Source organism: Sinohyriopsis cumingii, chromosome 1, assembly GCF_028554795.1.
Source record: "Sinohyriopsis cumingii isolate HCF-2022 chromosome 1, ASM2855479v2, whole genome shotgun sequence".
NCBI classification, from domain to species: Eukaryota; Metazoa; Mollusca; class Bivalvia; order Unionida; family Unionidae; genus Sinohyriopsis; species Sinohyriopsis cumingii.
Window position 1 is genome coordinate 69919113 of NC_142961.1, and position 21330 is coordinate 69940442.

General features: G+C 34.6%; 1 protein-coding gene across 4 annotated transcripts in view; it reads right to left on the bottom strand.

The window, feature by feature from the left end:
- The window catches only part of LOC149807080 (neuroglian-like), a 94672-nt gene that overhangs the window by 69334 nt on the left and 4008 nt on the right, over positions 1-21330 (bottom strand). The window contains exons 1-2 of one of the 4 annotated variants that reach the window (XM_089961626.1): positions 11704-11801; positions 9668-9734 (exon numbers count right to left, since the gene is read on the bottom strand). The exons of 2 other annotated variants lie outside the window; for them this stretch is intronic. The gene's annotated coding sequence lies outside the window, so the exon portion shown is untranslated. Of the gene's footprint in view, positions 1-9667; positions 9735-11703; positions 11839-21330 lie in introns of those variants that run through there. One more of the 4 variants, XM_089961619.1, reaches the window with a different exon arrangement.

Here is a 21330-nt window from a genome sequence, read left to right on the forward strand (position 1 = left end):
TAGCGGCTGGAAGTGGTCTTCGTGTTAGACGATAATAATTATATGTTTAGGTGTATATCCGATCCACCGTTTGATATGGACGCACCAGTTCTTAAAGATGAATCTGTTCGCGATTATCAATTTTATTCTTATGACGCACGTATACCAGATCAGTGTGGTTGAATTGAAATGCAAGTTCAGGATACAAGCATATATTTTTTTACCTGCTGAAGCATTTATTGAAGTAGAAGGTGGAATTTTGCAAGATGATGGTACAGGAGTTACAATCGGTGACATGGTTGGTTTTGTTAACAATGGTATTATGGCGTAGTTTGACAGCGCTACGTACATGGTTGACGGAAGAAATAGTGAAACAATTCAATAAGACGTTGATGTTGCTACAACAATGCCTAGTCTTGCAAGATATTCAGATGATTATACAAGATCAGCTAGCCCATCAATGATGTTTGATAAAGATACATCTAATCATCCTGAACACGTCAGGGAAGTTAAGGCTATTGTAAGAGCAGCTGATGGACCAGGAGTTGTATCAATCAACGCAAATTACAACTGATGCGACACGTCGATTAATGTTAAATGACGAAGAAGTTTTTTCATTTGCAATTGAACTATCTCATATCTTTAGATTTTGTAGAAATGTTAGAAAAGTTATTTTGGAGGTAAACATACAGTTGTACTTGTATGAAAAGCTACTGACAATGATGCAAACTGGCGTCCTGCTGCTCCTCACAATTGTATGGTAAAACTAACAAAACTTTCACTGTGGATGCCAGTAATGACTCCAACAATTGCTGAAGAAAAAATGTTAATTCAGGCGGAAAATCATTGCTATCATGGTTGACAATGACCACATAGCACTTCTGCACCGAAGCATATATTTATCGCTTTACAAAATGCTAATCAACTAGATTCATAAGAACATAGCCATATGATATTTGACGCACTTGCAATTAGTGAAGTTTCTTTATGGATAAATGGACATCAAGAACCATCTGAAGATATATTGTTAAATTTTGACCGAAGTCATGTAGCACGTGCATATCATCGTTTCACCACATTTATGGAGCGTGATCAAAATATAGATACTGGTTTACAAATATCACAGCGGGATTTTACAACACTGTATCCGATCTATTATTTTTCATTGGAGCATATACATTTATTCAAACAATCTGTTGCTGATATTCACTTTCGAGCTCGTGTAAACCCCCTTGGTGCTAATTTAGAGCAATTGCAGTTATACTTAGCGATAAAGCAATGTTACTTGAAGGCACTGGCGGGCGAATGCGGGTCATTGACGCACCGATGAAAAACATGTAACATTTTCAGTTGAAAATAATCTATTACTTATAAAAATGTCTGTCTTATCGTCATGTAAGTGTCAGTCTGACTCCTGTTCAGATAAAAATATTCAAACATCAGCAAATAAAAATTGTGGATTAAAAATTTCACTAAAAAAGAACAACTTAAAGGCGGTCAGAATAAATTATCATTGACAGAACGCCAACTCAGACACTTCAATAGTGCCAAACATTCAAATTCCGGTGTTAGACTTAATCTTTCAGCTGACACAGTTAAAGACTCGATTAAAACCGGTGGAATATTTTCACTTCTTGCAGCTATACCACGTTTAATAGCCGCTACAGTCCAGCTGTTGCAAAAGCAGTTGCACTTGGTGCTGCTGGAATTGCTGGTGAATTTGCAGCGAAAAAATAATAACAGGAAATGGATTTTAAAAAAGACGCGGCCGAGGCCTAAGACTTCCAGGAACACTTCCTTAATCTTTCCAATGTCAAATTTTGATTTACTTGAAGCTGCTAAAAAATAAAATATAATTTTTGTGAGGTGTGATCAATTACCAAAACAGCCGTACAATACTGAAACTGGTATTATTAATCTTGATAATAGTTCTGGTCCTGGTACTTTTTGGGTGGCATACATAATTGATCCACGTGGAATTATTTATTTTGATTTGTATGGACTGGCTCCACCAAAAGAATTTTTAAATTACGTAAACACAATAAAAACTCCTGTCTGGTATTCAACATTACCATCACAAACGAGAAAGATTTTGTACGGATCAAAGTATAAATCGAAAGGAGCTTCGATTGAAATTATTTATCATAATGCGCATGCGTGGATTAATTCAGTAACATTATTTCCACGAAATCGAATCGTTAAATTTTATCAAGGAGATATATTTGATTTTATCAACGAAAGAAGTAAAAACGATCCTGTGTCAGCATGGTTATTTCAGAGTTCCGATGATGGAAACTATGATCAGTTTGTACGACCTAATGGAGATATTTATCGCACAGAATCTCTCCACGAAGAAATGAAAGATATTCCGTCAAAATACAGCCATGACGATGTCATGCATGAAAAGTTGCTCAGTAATTGTTTTACGATTCCATGAGTCGCGGCTTATTTTGCTAGAGAGAAAAATTCGTGGAAGCCTACGAGGCTTGATTTTCTCAATGCTATAATATCGAGTTCTGTCGAATACGGACACGGTGGATTATGGAATACCAGATACGATTGTAAGGATGTTATCTCAGTTGATATGGTTGCATGCTATCCGGGAAGTTTTCTTGGTATGGGAGAGAGTTCTAAGTATTTTGAGCGGTTTGGACATCCAACAAACGAGATGACCAGAGTATCGATAAATGGGCCATTACCAGATTTTTACCTGACTGGATTTGCTTGTATCGAGTCATTTCAGTTTGCCGAAGATCTTCATCCGATTTGTTATGTCTGGTTTGGCAAACATTTTTAGGAAAACAATGTGGCACCAACCGTATTATTACGATATATGCTCTATGTAAAAATACTGATATCGTTGGTTGTCAGTGAAGCAATTATATCATATAGTTCACAGAAACAAGTTTGGCTACCACAACAAAATAAATATTCTGATTATGAAAATCCTGATATGACTGATTTTGAGAATAAAATCGCAAAAAGATCTTGGCAGAAAAATAATCGTTAAATTCACCTTAGGATGATCATATGATCATAAACGACATTGCACAAGATTAATTATGATGATGCTGAACTCGATTTTATAATTGCTGATACAACGAATAGAAACACATTTATAAGTCGAAGTAATGTTAATTTATCAGACGGAACTAAATTAAGTACAACTGTGACTTATATTGATGGGGAGTCACCGCGGTTTACTCATTTAACATCTTCAATGGTCGCGTATGTTTCCATAAATCGAGTATCGATGATAAATAGAGTTTCTGAGTTGGCTGTCAGAGTCGCTACGGATTCATTTTATATCAATAAAAAATGCAGGATTGCTAGAACAACTACATCTCGGCACTTATGCATCATGGGGTGAATGAAAATAAAACAAGAAAATATACTTAATTATTCTGAATCCGCCGACGTTGAAATTAAGGATATTATTACCAAGAAATATCAGATATCCAAATTATCATCTGCGCCATCGATATATGATCCTGTGGCTAGGCATAAAACAGTTTATCTCAATGGGCCTGGAAGTTGTGGTAAAACAACTCGTGTGATTGAATTATTTCTGAATTTTGCTATAGTTGTATTAACACCTATACACAGACTCGCAAGAGAAATGAAATAAAGAAATATTAAATCATGCACTTATCATAAATTCTTTCGATGGAAGGGAGATAAATGGACTCGTGAAAGAATGGGCGAGAAATATACTCCAAGGATTATTGTTTGGATGAAATATGCACCGTTTCATTAGAAACGTTAAAACTATTTCTTGATTGGTTATTGACAAAAAATACTGCTGTAATAGTGTGTGGCGATCATTGCAACCACCACCTTTTATTGGATTCTCTACACATAAATGACTGAAACGACTTGTGGATTATTAATGAAGAAATAACTGATGATCAATGAGCACTTGATCCAGAATTAAGAGAGTTTCAGAAATTAATCAGACTACAACGGAATAAAATTCATGTGAAATAATGCGTGAAATATTTTCAGAAACTCCTATAAACAATTTTGGTAATTTATTTAGACCAAATTATTTGATAGTGCCAAGTAGAAAGATAGTTCGTGATACACTTCAACAACAATTATTTATGTTACATAAAGAAAAAATTTCGAATCTACCCTTACCGTTATGTTATCGACCAGCAGATACGCGACGACAGAATATCGACGTTGATATACCAGGATCGTCAGAGAAACAAAATCTTGTGCTAAATGATATTGTTTTAGTTCCTGTCGGTGTTGTTGAGAGCGCGTTAACTATGGACAAAACTCCATGGACGCTGGAATACGCAATGACAATTCATTCAGGACAAGGATTAACCATCTTTGTCACAAATGTTTGGATCGTCGAAGATCGTATGGAGTGGTCAAACTTAGTTTATCTCGCAGTGTCTCGAGTCAGAAGAATATCTCTGCTGCGGAGAATTGTCATAGACTTCACAGAAAATAATAATCAAATTCAGGAAACTAACAATAATATAGTAAGAAAAAAAAATAGTTATAAAACAGTGACAAAAAAATAAGTGCGACTTTAATCTCGATGCTGAATTTACCATGACACTGAAACAACAGTCAAATAATAATCCAAGACGATTTACCGTAGACAGAATTAATAGTCGTCTAGGTCACACACGCGAAAATTTGATGGTGACCTGTCTTGAATGTAATCAACGTCAAGGTGCTAGTTTACAAAAGTGAATGCGGTGGTAATTATGTGTCATCAGGAATCACTTGTAATTGCTCGCGTATAAATCCAAGTTGAGGAGCAGTTGAATCTAGTCTGTAGATTGCAGGCCTACCCGTAGATCTTACCACGATGAAAATTGTATGTGTCGTAATGATCCAAATAAAATCAGTCGCTCTTTTTTTTACCACCTTCAAGTTCACCAGGTTCATATAACTATCTTACAGTAACATTACCTAGTACCGGTTGTTTTGAAAAGTCATGTCGTTGTATGGTTATATGACTTTTTTTGTAATCGCATTAACGGGTTTCTTAGAAATCGCACGAGTAATTTCATTATTTAATGCAGCTATTACACTTGGCATTCTTGCAACATATTCGCAGGATCTTATATCTTTCTGAATTATTTCCTTCCTATATTGATATCCAAATAACCGCTCAGCAAGTGTTCGATTAAATCTACTTGCAACGTTAACGACAGTCAACGCGTATTTATATGTACGTGACTGACGTCTACCAATTTTAATATTATCGTGTGGTAAAAATAAAATATCTGCTTCATGAACTTCATTTGGAGTGCTGACATCAAAATGTGCATGCTGACCTTTTTTAGGTGGTGGTAAGGAAATTTGCCATATTGCCTTTCGTACTAACCAATTTGCAACAACAGAACGTGTAACATTTGATGTATCAGCGAGTTTACTCATCGCTGCTCTACCCCTCCAATATTCTCTTGGGCTATGATAAATCGATTCCATTATTTTAATAATCGGTTGGTTAATTACCGGCTCCTAATGCTAGTTTACTTTTCAAAGCGGATCTTACCAACCAGTTAGTTAATATCCTCTGAAAGATTTATTTTCTTATGAAATTTAACGAATGAATCAACTTCACATCTGCAAAATGTCGTTGTTGCAGATCTGGAATTTTATAAGCTACATCATGAACGTGACATGCTTGATCAATAGCATTTACTGGATGCTCTCCAGGTCTTCGTTGATCTCGCTCGTCAAGTCGGATATCAAGTCGAGTTCCAGTACCACAATAAGTATATCCTGGAAGATGTTTTTCTTGGGTATTTAGCACACGGAGTTCCAGGTAATTTTCCTAATGAAGTAGCGAGATCACCACCTGTTTTCATACGAGACGAAGTAAATTTATATTTATTTGTACCACATTTTACCCATTTACCTGAAAGTGCAGATCTTTATTTTTTGTTATAATTGTTGTCAATCCACTTGTGGGGTGGATGCGTTACATCGAACACGATATAGATTCATATTATTTATTATATTTATATAACATGGATGTCATTGATTTATCAGTAACACGAAAGCAAGAATCATCCAGCGCTGTCAAATTCTATCGGAGCAATTATCATAGGTCCATCTGGGTCTGGTAAAACGCAATTATTACTTAATCTGATAATGAGATGGCTCAAATGGGATAAATTGCATTTAGTAGGTCCGTCAGTTGATGATCAGAGATGTTACGATGTACTTAAATATTTTAATGAAAATACAAAATTGTTGGACGAAGACGGTAATGATATTTTAATTTTATCACCGATATTGGTCAAGCCCCATCTGTGGATGACCTCGATGGATTTATTAATAATCTGGTGGTATACGATAACGTAATGCTGGGCAAACAATCAAATCCATCTAGAATATTTTCTCGAGGTAGACATGAAAATGCTAATGTGATTTATGTTACTCAGCGATATACACAAATACCTAAAGTGATCAGAGATGACTGCAGTATTTTAGTTGTGTTTAATGGAGTCGATACAAATACTCTGCGAAATATTCATCAGACTTGGTGTAGTGGGGATATGGACATGATTAGGTTTAAAAACTTCTTTTCAAAAGCAAAATCTGCTCTACATGGGTTTATGACAATAAATCTGCATGATCCTCGATCGCGATATCGTATAGGTCTTGATAAAATATTTGGTTGAAAGATTGATTTAATTTCTCACACATTTATAGCAGTAGAGAGGGTGGGACCACAAATAAGTGTCACGGTGGGTAAACAAAATTTTGAAAAATACGAACGACAAAGATAAAGTAACAAAACAAAATAACCCAATTAGAAAATCTCTCGGTTTTTGTTAGAGTCTTCGGTTTTACGTTATTGACCTTTTATTTTCATTTTTCGTAGTAAGCTTTATTTTCCAAAAATGGACCTTCTAGCAGGTGGTCTGTTCACCCTCTCTGCTGCTAAAATTAACATCACATTTGCCACATGGCGACATAAACACAATATTTACCGTCTTTGGAACAGTCCCTACTTGTTTATTTCATTGTGTAATTTACCAATCATAAATACTGCACCTGGAGTCACACAACCAATGTACACCACTAGATTTTAATAGTAACTACGGAACTCAAGGATACTCATGCGGCTCTGACCTGAATTCAGCAAAAGTAAACCATGCCAAAATGGAAACTCGCTAACACTACACTCCGTGACGTGCGCTCCTTGTAAATGATTAATTTTTTCTGCTATGTAATATTTCCTCTGGGCCGAGTTCCAATAATCAAGTAAATAACCACAAAAAGCGAAGAATTCCTTAAAAGGGGGCGCTATAACCAAATGCGCATACTCCAATTGTATTATAATAGAAGAAGAAAATAATTAGCCCATGTCTCATCGTGTCTACACATTCACCGTTATTATTATTCACCTACCAGTCAAATAACTAAATAAAATGAACTAACAGTTTGAAATTACCAGTGTCATTTTCGAATGTGAATTCAGTGCAATGATATAAAAACGACAGTGAAATATATTTATTCAACCAAGCAAACTGTAGACGTTCAATAGTAAATGTCTGATGTACATGAAATGACTGAGACAGAATGAAAATGCTATTTACGCAATTAACACCAGCTGTCTAAATGACACATACAAAAACTACTGTAGAATTCCAAGACTAGCATTCGCCCAAAGTAAGGGAAAACGTGTGCTGTTGGCATTCTCAAGCCAAACATCATCTTAACAAAGCATATAATAAGAGTAAGAGCTAATAAAACGGGTTTTTACGACAAACGCACAAATATTTATTTATTACAAACAAAACTTAAGGTATCCGCATTTGTATTTGTATTTGTTAACGTTTATACTGTTCAGTCACATACACAAACACTATAGAGAAAGCAAACCGGAAGCTTTCATCTTCTTTCTAAGGACTTCATCAGCTGACTCTGGACGGAAGCTTCAGGTTAGCTTTCTCTATACTGTTTGTGTATGCGATTGAAGAGTTAAAACATTATCAAATAATACGACACAGTTAAGTTTTCACTAACGTACTCGCGTTTGCTTTGAACATCCATCTTTACCAATATAAATTAAATGCTGTATACACTAGACCCTGGAAAGTCACATGTCGATGAGGTAAATAAGTGCGAGCCAATTTGTTTATGAATAGCAAACGATCACTAGCTAATAGTTATGACCTATTTAAGGGCTATATAAAGTAACAATTGTATTTACTCATTTGTGAATATTTACATTATGCTATCATTTTAAATGATCATTTACTCTTATTATCGATCTGCTAACAAGCCAAATACATACATTAGGAGACAAATAGTATTTGAACAATTTACTGCATTAGCACCTTTGAAATTATTATTAAGGTCAATTTTCTGTGTTTCTTTGTGAAGTCTACATTTATAGATGACTTCATTTCCAACAAAAGAAGACTGATCACTGTATTTCTTTTGTTTTGGACTATTATACTAAGAAAATTCTTTCTGAAAGTTGAAAATTGTGCGATGATTACAGTTGTTCCATACCCACCCAACAAAACTAGCAAGTAATGACTCAGATATGGTTAAATTGAAAAAGATAAGACAAAGTCTCTAAAGAGTCATTACATAAAGAACACATGCTTGTCTGGACTTTTCCAGTTTTGTTTAAAAAATTGTTGGTAAAATTGTAGGCATTATTTTAGTTTGAAACCATCTCTGTTGAAGATACTTATTTAATTTGAAAGACATGAAAAATATTACTTCCAGTCACTCTCATCTATAAACTCAAATTCGTGATTCCATTTCAATACTGATGTTGGCATAGAAGTATTAACGTTTAGTGTTTTAAACATACTTTTACAGCCCATTTTTCCTTAATCAGCAAAGTTAAAAAGGACTATATATATTTGAATTGATGTTTTTATTTTAAGATTGTTAGAAACAACTGGATGGCTTTTGAATATGCCTTGAAACTCTTGGCCATTGACATACATTTCAAACTTGTTACAAAAATTATCTGCATTAATCCATGGACTATTTTCATTGACTAACTCATTTACATATAAAATTCCCACTTTCATCCAGTGCATGTATATCACACTAGAATTTCAACTTTAATATTAGGTTTCATCCATATTGGAGTTTTAAGAAAATATTCCTAGTTCTCTATAAGTAAATTTATTATGTAATTCAGTCCAAAATGCGTTCAAATTCTTTCTTAGCTTTGTCAAAATATCAATGCAAAAAGTGAAAAAACGTGTCTGTATTTAGCATACAATATATTGAAACCTCTTTCCATTAAGATTTTGAGGTAACAAATCTTCTTAACTAAGGGAGTTTCAATGAATGTACAGACATCTTTATATCTCTAATTTTTAAACCTCCATCACGAAACTCTTTGCATAAAACTTTCCTTTTGAATTTATCTTTTCCACCACCCATGCAAACTTATAAAAAAATCCTACTCTTAAAGCTTAGATTTAGAAGGTTTGTTAAACTCAGAAAAAAATCGGTGAGTAATTTTCGATAGGGCCAAGGTTTTCACAACTACAATGTTTTCCAGGTGGGGTAAGTGGCCTTTTTGAGCATTGCAGAAGTAAAGGTTTGACTTCTAAATTTTGCTTTCATAATTGACCTTGACGTGTATCATCTAAATCTTTTGAGAATGTGATACCTAGATATGTGAAATATTAAAGATGTATTCAAATCTAAATGATATTCTTGACATTACCTTCTTGTACTTCTAGTTGTACTTCCTATCCATATACATTTAGCTTCTTCAGTATTTATTCTGAGCCCTGAAAATTTAGAATATTGGAAAATAATATCTAGATATTTGGATGTTTCCTAATCAAATGTGCTAATATCTCTGCACATAAAAGAAACATGTATGGGGAGAGGGGTCACCTTGTCTTGATTTCAAAACATGGTGAACATTGTCCATTTACAGTGACACAAGATCTATATTTTTGTTGAAGATGGATCTAGCCTTGAAATTCCTTACTACAATTTAGAAAATTTAGAACTTTATGAATAAAAGACCATGAGACAGATTGGAATCCTTTTTCAAAATCAATTAATGAAAGAAGTCCAGGCAGCGGTCTTTTTTTTATCGAGTGAAACGTACGGTTATAGAGAGTACGGATATTTTTTCCTTTGTACCTGCCTTTAATAAAGCCTGATTGATCACTGCTTATGATTAATGGATTTGTGAGTTTAAGTCTATTTACAATGCATCCTGATGCATGTTTGTACGATACATTAAGTAAGGAAATAGGTCTCCAGGTTTTTTCAAAGTGTTTTGGCTTATCCCTTGAGGAAATCATATTATAGCACCTTCTTCTGAGTTGATACTAGCTCACCATTATTATAGGCGAAATTGCTCTGACAAAATACTGACCAACATCTCTCCAAAAGACTTTAAAGAACTCGACTGTAAATCCTTTTGGTCCTGGACTTTTATTATTAGCAATGTTTCAAGACTTGCTGTTGGTTCTGTTAGTGAAAGTCCACTTCTGTTTTTATTTGTTTTACGTCCGCGTGCGGGTAGGTTTTGCTGTGATCTACCACAAAACGCACACAAAGTAACTTTCATGATTTGACCGCTCCTGTGGCCTAGTGGCCTCGGATGCGGGAGGTCGTGGGTCGGCAACCCGGTCGAGTCATACCAAAGACTTATAAAAATGGTGCTAACGCTCAGGCATTAAGAGGATAGTATTATAACTGATCGGCCTGGTGTCAGAATAATGACTGGGTGGAACATCATGCTGCATGATGCCTCAATGCTAGACATCACTATAAACTGCACCAGTACAGACATCATAGCGATCTGACTGAAATTTTTTAAAGCTTCATTAAAAATCCACATCACACACTTTCATTATTTTCGGGAATTTTGATACGTGTATCGTTTCGTTTTTTACTTTAGTATTAAACAAGAAAGATCGCAATCAATCAAACACTTGTCAATCGGAAACGGTGGTTCCATCACGACCGTTTGTAATATTTTACGCTAAACATGCTGACTCCGGAAGATGGCTAAAAAGGAGAGATCCTTTGTGTTAGTTCAGAAGAGGATAGCAAAGATATCTTACAAAATTACAATTTACAAGTGGAGAAGGACCAGACCTTCTCTCGCGAGCGAGCGATGCAATGTCTGATGTCCCTCCAAGGGTGGTTTAAGTTCAAGAGGGCAATAATGATTCAGAACCGCATGGAGGTGATAATGACGTCGAGATATAATTCGTGACGTTTATAAAATTTCACATAAAAATACTAAACCTATCAGAAAAGCATCAATAGCATCTGACATCTTAATGGCCCCAAGACCTTTGGAATAAGCTAAGAAGATAAATAGAATCAGACCCAAATACCTATGGGGGGGGACTAATTGATTTTCTTGTCAGTCACAAAATGAGTTTTGCAACTGGCCATGAAGATGCGACTTGGAAAGAAATAGTTAATGCAATAAGTGCAGAATATATTTACATACCTCACAACTCTCTACTATGAGCAAAAGGTATGTGACCCTCCCTGATTTGTTCAGGGACAAATTCTTGATTATCCCAATGACAAGTTAAACTTTACAAAAAAAGTACACCAATCTAGGCAAATATAGACAAGTACCACTTTGCAGATTGCAAATGGACAAATTAAAAAGTCGTGTGCCAAATTTTGATGCACCCAGTTTTTAAGTTGCAAGGAATGAGTGTATTGTCCACAGCCACTCAGGACTTGGTGAACAATCTTGAAAAATATTTCACTCACCTTGAAAATACTCTAACAAATGCGAATGAGATGCCTTCTTCCATGCAACCAGCAAGGTTTTTCTCTGATGGTAAAACCGCATATGTAAAATTTTTGAAGTGTCAGGTACAGATAAATGATATTAATGAAAACGCTCTAAAGGTCATGAAAATGATCTTGATTCTAGACAAGAGTTTGAAGTTGTTTTGTTTGAATGAACAACACTTGCCACTTGACTGAATGGATCACTATTATTACATTAGTGGATTGTCCCTCCCTTTTAATTCCGAGTTGTATTCATTTAGGTGGTCCTATACCAATTTCTGTTTTGTTTGGAAGAGTTAGTGCACCTGACATGACAAGAACTACACAAGCCATTCGAGAAATCGGGAGAAAAAAAAAACACTCCACCGTATCACACTCGTCCTATGCGAAAAGAGTTTGAAGGCAGGTTTGGATTAGTTCTAAAGTTGTATTCTGTCTTCCATGCTGTTAATCAATTTCGCACTTCAGATTCCTCATGTATGCATCATGCAGTATCTAAGTATGTTAACAAAAAGAATAAAGTTGTTACTTCAAAATCAATATCTTAATATTTTGTTTGATATGCGTCATAATAATGAAGGTAGAACTATTTGAGGAGTTTGGGGAGGCTATAGATCAGTTTCTCACGCAGCTCGAGCTGTGGACGACAGGAGAGATGGAACTAAAAAATTAGAAACATAGTTGTTTTTGTTTCTGATTTGATTATTTTCACGAGTGCAGATACGCAATATATCTGTTATTCACTCATAGCAAGCTAAAACAATATATATTTTTTGCTCAAAAGTGTTGGCTAGCAAGATGTACTGTATAATAGAATGATGTATCAGATTTCTTATTGGATTAAACGCGATGTTCGCTGTTTGCCGGTTACGTTCTGCTGTTTTGTGAATATTCACACAGAAAATATAAATATTAAATAATTATCCCTCCCAATTCTTTAAAATTGCACATTAAGAAAAAATAGTTCCTTGTTTGATTTTAACTCGTCACATTTAACGGGAAGCAGCCATATTTTCCACTTGGCCACATAAGCATCTAAGAATAACTTGGAATTTCACGGTTAACTTGTAAGGACGTGGCAGCGAAAGTATTAATTGTAATTCACTCCAATGAATTATTACAATTATTTTGCTTGGAAAAGCCAGTAATTCATGGCCTAGCATAAAATAAATATAAATAACACTAAGATGTTACCATCTTCATTTTATGACTAATAAATATGCAAGGCACACAAAACCGCAAGAAATATTAAAACTGAAATTTGTCTAGTTGCACACTTTGGTGAATACGTACAAAACACTACCAAAAATTATAAACATCTGTAACTATAATGCCTATAATCTGGTAGATGTTCATAACCATGTCATGGACTTCATTATGAAATAGATGTTTGAAATGAATTATTATTTTTACTGTTTTAGTTTGATAATCTCGGTTTATATTCCAAACACGACCTTCAATGCTACTGTCTTGTTACACTCGAATTCAGGGCAAGATTCCGAAAGAATCGTTATGGACGGGGTATCTTAATTTAACTTGGCGCTTCCAGTCACAATAACTATGGCTTAAAGAAGACAAATATGGTTTAGTTAGGACCCCACAACATGGTAAATCTGCCACTGTAACAGAAAGAATTTTTTTTAGGAATATAAAAGCAGATATAAATGTTAAACAAGGTTGTGGATAATATAAACAAAAACTTTCTTTATGTATACAGAAATAAGATTCTATTTGTATTAAATGCCAAAAGGCTCAAAAGGAACATTCTTGGGTCTTTCACCAATGTTCGTAAAAAGTTATTAGAAAAACCATTACTCTACACCATTGCGGCTAACTAAGCGCCACCCAGTTAAGAGTCTAACAAAGTAGTTGCAAACACTAATTCTTTTTACTGTGCTTGTTGCGACGGTAAATATAATATGTATCTTAACTGTAATTTGAACCGAGTAAAATTCTGCATAAAAATGTGCTGACATTTGTGTTTGCAAAACGTAAAATTCCCATTCTGATTGGAGCACTTCGTTTGTCAAATCTTCAGTCTGGGAGGTCCTTAGGTTTTGCACGAAATGAAACTCTTCAGATTCGACGGTATGTAAATCTTGTATGTTGTATGCAATCAGTTGATCGGTTTTGAAATACGCCTGAACTGTTGAAGTTTGGAAATAATACAGTAGCTGTCATTGCATATGCATGTACCTTGTTTTACCAAATGAAGCCATGCGAATGTCACAAAAAAATTATATCAATCATTGAGGATGATTTGTCGATTGAGACGAACGTATTTGGTGGCCTAAAAACTTCTAATTTCTTCTTTGAAGTATAAGCGTACAGGGAACTTCCATTTACTGAACTTTTTGCTAACGTCAAAAAGGTATAATGATGCTTTTCGCCCGTTCTGTTGTTCTTGTTATTCTCTTTTTTTTCTTGTTTTTCTTGTGACTGAATTCTAAGCCATCGATTTTCTCCTTTTTACGCTTATCGCCCCATTGATATGTTTTAAAAATGACCATGCTACGAAAGACACAAGTGTGTTCTAACTGTCCCACGACTAGGAAAATAGAAAAGTAACCCGAAAATACAGAGGGAAAGGGTCCCGTACTTAACTTATGTGATTGGTACAAGTTCAACAAAAAAGTACATGGCGTATGTGGCCTAAAAATTAACATAAAGAACATGTCATCAACATACCAAGCTACAAAGAGATTCAAGTACAACAGATTTCCTGAACAAAATAGTAACGGAGGTAAAACGCACGTGGATTTAGCGTCTGTACCATGGGAAGTTGATTGGAGGCTTGACAAAAGGACCGAAAATGAAAATAGGTAAGAGAATAACAGCACTTTATGTAGTGAAGATGACTAACACACTTTTTTTAAACAGCAGTTCACTTTTTTGGTGAAAACTTAACTGTGTAGTATTATTCATATTTGATAATGTTTTTAACTTTTAAATCAAATGCACAGTATAGAAAGCTAATCACGTTCTCGTACTAAGGACTTCATCTGCAGAATGATTTATTCTCCAATGACTGTTAAAATTACCCGAAGGAATAGTGATGAGTGTTAACAGATTGTCCCAGATATACTGCAGGTTGTAACAATAAGGATAAAACTGATAAGAAAGATATTTGAAGGCCTATGTATAAAATTATATGTAAAGTTCAGGGTGAAAGTCAGTGCCATTACAACTATAGTGATGAACGGAAAGGAAATTGAAAGCGAGATTTAACGAACACTTAAAACCGGATCTGAGGTGTCACGGCACATCCACAATGTTTACCCTAGCCTTACAGAGTCATGGGACTCAATACAAATCTTAGATCAAGAACAAACCTGATTTGAGCTGGGGTTACGTAAATCCGTGCGCACAAGCCAACGTTAAACATCACCTTTACAACCTGCTGCATGTCTAGGACTATATGTTAACATCGCTCTAAATATCTTAAAATAGAATCTCCACCGGGGCACAAAATTTAACTATAAATAATCATACAGTTTGCAGTCATGAACAAAAATTACAAAGTACAAATATGCATAACACCTACCCTCATAAAGAAAAGAAAGATTTATGCAATACAGCTCTATTTTACATATTAACCAAACGTATATATGATCATGATAATAAAATTACACATGAAGATGTTTTATAATAATACAAAGATATGTACAAAGTAAAGCACTAAACTCCTATATACACGTAAAAGTACATCTGCAATCAGATTTTCGTTTCCCTTGATGTGCCTCATGTCTATGTTGTTTTCTTGCAACATCAAACTCCATCTCAGCGATCTTTGATTTTTATTTTTCATTTTACTGATGAAAATTAGGGGTTTGTGATCACTGAATACAATAATCGGAACTTGTGCACATTTAAGTATGGCCTTTAATTTATCGAACGCCTCTGGATATTTGTCAGACCAATAAAGCTTGGTTTTCTTACTCAACACAATGTTCAGAGGCCGCACTCTACTCCATGAATAAGAACGCTTTCATTGAAGAAGAAGACTTTTCAGATAAAGTCAAAGCACCTAATAATAAATAACTGAGAAGCTCCTGGATCCCGTAATATATAAACAAGGATAGGTTTGGAAAAATTACCCATAAGAGATATAGAAACCTTCGACATGAATGATTCATAATTCTCCATGATAAAATCAGATTGGAGTTTGTTTGACCAAACAAATGTGTTATTCCCAATACATGACCGTGCCCTTGGCTTCTTAGTAATGAGATCATTTGGAATACTTCTGTCTGTATTCTGATGCTTATTTTTTAATTCAGAGTAGTCAGAAATAACGTGCCCTATTTTCTTCAATACGTGCACGTAGGAAGAGATAAGGATTTATAATCAGTCTTATCAGAAGTTTCATTCTAATAAGTTGTGCCTAAGATTAGTAAGTAGTATATGAGCCCGAGATGGGTTCATAATTACAACTTGCTGAGAGAAAGACTTATTGACAAGCAAAACTGTATGATTCAAGGAATAATCATAACTTTACGAGTAGCATTTTCAAAGCGTCTACGTAGTGTTCATCGAGGTACGCCTTGAAGTCCCTATGGATGCAGTTCTTGAACTCTTCAACTAATATGCATACCGCCTGTCAAATAGCTGTTCTTTCTCCCTAGTCAACTCGACATAGGTTTGGCTATTTTCCTTTTTATAACTCGTAAACTTCTGTCGATATGCCTCAGGTACCAACTCATAGGCCATTAAGATACATTTATTAACCGAATCATAAACAGCACTTTCTTTTCTACTGGGGGGCCCCGAGTGGCCGAGTGGTCTAAAGCGCTCTCCGTTACGGATCACTGCCATCTCACCTCTGCCTGCGTGGGTTCGAGTCTCGGATTCAGCCAATGTCGGTATGTGAGAATGCTTGCCAGTAGCTTCTCGTGGGTCGGTGGTTCTTTCCGGGTTTTCCCGGGTTCTTCCTCAACCATTAATACTGGCCGCCATGTATAGCCTATCGTGTGCTGAAAAATGGCGTTAAACACTACAACAACAACTTTTCTACTGACAGTGAAATATAAACTACAAAATGCACTCTGTAATAGGTCCAGTGTCAGTGCACTCTTGGCCATTACAAATTATCAGTGATTGTTTTTTCAAAATTAGCAAAATATTAATCTACACGTATTTTTTAAAAAGGAGGTAATAACCTAACATTTTTGGTGGCATCAAAACATGTGCTTTCGTGATGAGAATGCTTTCTGCTTGCCAATTTTAATTCTTTCAATATAAATTGCATTTTCCTTCCATCTTGTTTCTTTCTATCTGTATTTCTATCTCTTTTTTTATTCATTTGTATTTACAACTTCATTTGCATCTCTCTTCTTTTCGATTTTGATTTCCATAATATCTTTATGAAATTTAAGTTTTATTTCTTTTTCTATATGGTAATTTAATTTTAATTGTATAACTTTCATTTCATGGCCAGGTACATGTGTACTAAAAAAAGCAAAAGATTTGAATCAAACATATTTTTCCACCAAATATTTTATCAAGTTCGTTTTGACTTTCTGTATTAGCAAAGATGGTTTTACCTCATTAAGAGAATAGTGGCAGAAAAGGTCTAACAACTAATCTCTACTTAAGCAATCCAGCTTTTCTTGGGCAGGATTAGAAAGAAAATTATCCACCCTAAATGACAGTGTGAAAGCATTTTGGCTTCACTATTCGAAATCAAATGACCAGGTACAAAATACAAATTCCGAAACAAAAAGAATTTAAATTTCAGAAACAGTTTTTAATTTTCTGAAACATTTCTCAGAAATTTGTATCCCGGACGAGCTCAGAATTTCTGTTACAACTCTGTTGTCATAAACTAAGTAACAAAGAGAAGCAAAACAAATTTTGAAGAGCTTGACAAATAATTTAATTATCAAAGTTATAAAATGAAAATTTAAGAGGAACTTACAGCATTGTGATTTGAATCCTAAATAATTATAAAACAGTTCTACACAAGTCCAAACGAATCTTATATTCCGAATTAATTCTAGATCCTTGAATGTACTGGTCTGCCAACAGTGCTGATATATCAAAAGGGTCATTGTCCAAAACTAATTTGAATGATATCACAGTGATACCAGAATATTATATAGTCCAATGAGCATTTTGCAATTCCAATGAATAATCCGAGCAAATGTTTCCTTTCAAGAAATGTTTAAACAAAACATTAAATACATTTGCGGACTTATGTTAAGAAAAGATAATGAAATAGTTGTCCAGCTTTACAGACTTATATACAGTCATAGAGTCTGAAAACTCAATTTTCTCCTTCTCACTACGTGACATTTTCCAAATACCCCACATCGTAACAGAACCCACCTGGGATGAAATTTAATTCTTTAAGAGCGCACCTGACAAACCTATCCAACAGGAAATAACACCAAACTGCAAACAGGGTTTGTTATTAGAAACTTGACCACACCGGTTTATAGATCCATTCTACAGCACTCTTAATATCTAAAAATAGGATCTATAGTCATATACAGATATCAGCTATATATAATCATTACAATTAACTGTAATTAACACAAAAAATTAAAAATATGGATACACGTAACACAATATTTACATACAGACTTAATATGTTTCTCTCTGTAGTTGTTAGTAGTGTTATGTACATTTCACTTATATTCTGTACCTGACTTTTATCATGATCATGATTTGAGCGCTGTGAATGCAGTTAATGCCACCTGAGTTTTGTCACTATTTAAGGAAACCGGATGTTTACATACTAAAAGGTTAATATCGGACTTGTTTGCAATAAGACAAGGCCTCGTAATTTTCGAAAACAATGACTGTATTTTTTCCCAAAACATTCTATTTCGACATGGTGCAAGTGAACTACATGTATAAAGGATTTTTGGCAAACAATTTTTCAGTCCTGTTTAATATCAGCCTTGGGGGGATAAATAATCAAAGTTTATTGTTGTGTTCAGACACAATTTGAGATTATTTATTTAAAATTATTCATTGGAATTATCAAGGGATCATCGACTTTCTGGACTAACGCATCAATTTGGGATTATTGAGAACTAACTCAAGACATTGATTTATTTTCTTATGGAGCATGATAAAATTCAGTACTCTTTGTACATGTACATCAGGACATTCAAGCTAATTAAGATTCATTCAAAAAAATTATGCACAATGTTGGCCTCTTCATAGAACATTTACAATTTTGGGGTGTTTTATTCACTAAACTGTAAGTGTCTTCAGATATTTCACTATGCATTTTAGGGAAATAAATTATTTGTTGATTTTATTAAACTTACTGTCTTTTTTTCTGTTACACAGATTACGACCTAAAGTAGAAATAGTACAACAGTGCCTACTCTTGTATAAGGAACATCTGGAAATAAGTGCTCATATTCAAGTGATAACTGTTTAAGTTCATTTCTTTCTTCTTTTTGCAAACGTGAGAGTTTCTAGTCCAGATTATTCATAATTTCTGAATTCCGAAGATTGGTTTCTCCTACATTAGTAGAATACGATTGCATTCTGTTGCTTAAATCCTCACCAATTTGGGACGGGCACAACTAAATTAATTGCATGTTTAACCTATCTCTCCCAACAAACTGGTACTACTTTAATTTATTTACATCCCAGGAGTACTATTATCATAATTTAACTCATTCATTTTCTTCCTAACGTTGTAAGGGCCGTAAAACCTAACCTGAAGAAAATTTTGAAGAATGAGCAAGAGAAACAGAACTCTATTACCAAACTCAAAAGTTCTCTCCGTCGTAGTTCTGTCAAACCAAAATTTCACTTTTGAATTGGAATTGCTGAATGCCAATTTCAAGCATAATTAGCTGGAAAATTCCAGACATAATATTTTACCCCTGACCAGACTGGGCAGATTTGGGAAGGCCAAATGGAGCAAAACTAACTTTATCAAAGCTTTTACAAATCTTTCAGTTTCCTCAAATTAATTGCCACCGGGAATTTTGTTGACGCACACATTATGGTCAACCAGTATTGATTACCTGACTTGAGGATCACTGTGATCAATACATACTGATTCATCCAAACAAGGAGTGAAAGTGACCTCATCAAAAGCCTGATCAGTATTTGTGTCAGCTAAAGGAATACTTCCCTGATCAACATCATTCTCAAGAGCTTACTTTGTCATAGCTATAATAACTGCACAAATTGGGTATAAATCAGGGAATTCTTTTTCCAAGGTTTCCACCTTATGCTCATCAAGATACGTCTTAATGTCACTATGGACACAGTTCTTGAACTCTTCAAGTAATACACGTTGTCTGAGATTCTTGTAATCTTGATCACCTTTCTTGGCTAAGCACCACCTATAATAACTGCTCTTTTTTCATTGCAAATTCGACACGAGTTTGTCCAGCTTCTCTTTTATAGTTCTTGAATTTTGGCGATAAGCCTCAGGGACTAACTCATGGCCCAGATGTATTCCTTAACCAGATCATACTCAGAACTTTGCTGTACTGAGAGGGATGCATATATATTTGGGGCTTTGCTAAAAAGTGCACACTGTAATAATTGAGTCTAATGCTCCCCTGACCGTGTCGAATTTTCAACACCTTTTTTCAAAATAAGAAAAATATTATTCTACTTCTTTTTCTCTAAAAGGAGGCACTGACCTAATATTCTTAGCAACATCAAAACTTGAATTTGTATGTAAAGTGGGAATGTGCTTTTCATTTGCCAGCTCTAATTCTCTTCATCTAAACTGATATTCCCTTGCTTCCTTCTCTCTTTGCATTTGCATGTCTCTCTCTATCCTCTTTCTCCAATTGCGGCTGTATTTGTTTCTCTTCCTTTTCCAGTTGCAGTTGCATTTGTTTCTCTTTCTCCTCTTTCTCTGGTAGCCTTTCCATATCTTTCCTCCTTATCTTATTGCATTTTTTCTCCTCTTTATGCAGTTCAAGCTTTCTTAACTCTAATTCCTTCTTGTATTTTAATTGTCATTCCTTTTCTTTATGTCAGTGTCTGATACAGACTTACTGATCAAAACCAAAGCACTTTTATCCAAAACATTATTTTCCACCAAATATTGGATCAAAACATTTTTTATTTCTTGCTTCGTTAAAGAAGATTTTGCCTCAGAAAGATCATATTTTCTGGCAAGCTGAATCAATTCATCTTTTTTCAAACAGTCTAACTGCTCCCGCGTAGAATTAGAAAGAAAGAGCTTCACTTTTAATGACATTGTAAAAAAATCTTGTTGATTTCACTAAAGATTTCTAAAATGTGAAATAATACATGGGATTTAAAAATTCCGAAAGTAGGGATATTTAAATTTCAAAAACAAAGTTTTCTGAAACATTTTAGCCAAATAAAATTCGTATCCCAAGGACGAGCACCCCAATTTTTTATTACGATGGTCTTAAAAAAGTAACAGAAAAGAGTAAAGACAACAAGCTTTGCAAAATTTAACAAATAATTTATTTCCCTATAATTCAAAGTGAAAAAGTGAAGGAAAAAAGAACTTACGGTATTGCGAATTAAAACCAAAGATAATCCAAGAATTAAAACACAAGTCCTATCAATGAAAAAAGTTCGAAGTGAATCTCATTTCAAATCCCGACGAAATTCAAGATGTAAGGCGACGACGTGAGT